Source organism: Gopherus flavomarginatus, unplaced genomic scaffold (assembly GCF_025201925.1).
Source record: "Gopherus flavomarginatus isolate rGopFla2 unplaced genomic scaffold, rGopFla2.mat.asm mat_scaffold_1175_arrow_ctg1, whole genome shotgun sequence".
Lineage (NCBI taxonomy): Eukaryota > Metazoa > Chordata > Testudines > Testudinidae > Gopherus > Gopherus flavomarginatus.
The window spans coordinates 34,388-35,647 of record NW_026114647.1 but is presented as its reverse complement, the minus strand read 5'-3'; the positions used below and the strand labels follow the sequence as shown (position 1 = coordinate 35,647).

Below are 1,260 nucleotides of genomic sequence, written 5' to 3'. Positions count from 1 at the left end.
AAATACAGTTGCAGTTTTTAAAAAGTTTTTGGTTACAAGGGTGTAAATGGGTACATTACTATTTAAAAAAGGCTTTTTATTAACTGTTTAAACACATTTACTATAAAAAAATAACATTTTTAGCCATTAAAGCTAAAGCATGTAGGCAGTCTGGGGACCGACACCCGCCTTTTTTCCTAGAAAAGTGCCCTTTACGCACCCTGTTTTTTAAAAGAAACGCCTTTTTAAATATTAATTTTTGGGGGGGGGTGGAGGGCAAAACCTTTTTTTGAAAAACAGGTTTAAACCTATAAATAGAGGAACAAAAAACTTAACAAGACTGTTAAAGAAATATTGCTAATACAAGACTTTTACCGTTATGGGGAGCAACCACATGGTAAGAAACCTTACTATAATTTGCGGGGGTCGTCAAGGTATTATACTAGCGTTATGCTCACTTAAAAGGCAATATTTTTACTTTTAAATAGGACGAGGCCTTTTTTCTTGACATTCCAGATGCCGCGCTACAAGCTTTAAACTTTGGTAAGCTAATTAATATGCTACACAACAATAATTTATTTTTAAGATAAAAGGTTTTAAAAAAATTTATTTTTTTAATTTAGAACAAGATGGAAGTCAAAACCACCCAATAGTTTTCCTGAAATTACAGAAGAAGGTGTGAACTGTTTTTCAAATATGTGTTTTTTAAAATAAAAAATCTGATGTTGGAAATAGTGTGCATTTTAGGGGCTTGAAAACCCTTAAAGCTTTTATTGTACAAAAGTTGCCGTTCTACCGCCCCTGCGTGGTGTAAACTATAATAAAAACGCGGTTTTTAGCCCGCTTACTGCAAAAACGTTTTTAAAATATGTATTTTTGGGGAACAGCTTTGTTGTTGTTAGTTAAAAAAAAGCCGTGCTAAAAAACATTCTGTTTATGTGTATCGGCAGACTCATGAAGCGTTATTCCTCAAGAAGAAATGTTGAAGGTGAGCGCGCTTAAAGAGGCCAAGAAATTTCCCTTTGAGGCAGCTGCAGTTGGAAGCAAGGGTATTAAGCACAGCGATTTTGAACAGCCCTGCGAGTCCAAATCTCTTATTGCACAAAACCAGCCGGCACTAAAAAAGGCCAAAAAGTCTACCTCTAAGACAGCATTCGTTTTCAGGGAGGGGGGAAAGGGGCTCAGACACCCCCCAAGCTTTTGAACCATTCAACGCTACCTCTACAACTTTCAGGAACTATGGTAAGCGAGGCAGAGGAGTAAAAGCCCCTAGTTTTCAAC

The 1,260-nt window shown here is 36.6% G+C and overlaps 1 long non-coding RNA gene across 1 annotated transcript; it reads left to right on the top strand.

The window, feature by feature from the left end:
- The first annotated feature begins 254 nt into the window (after window positions 1-254).
- Window positions 255-773, top strand: LOC127041970 (uncharacterized). Its single transcript, XR_007771794.1, has 3 exons — window positions 255-376; window positions 468-522; window positions 603-773. It is a non-coding gene; the product is annotated as an uncharacterized LOC127041970 (long non-coding RNA).
- The last annotated feature ends 487 nt before the right edge of the window (window positions 774-1,260 follow it).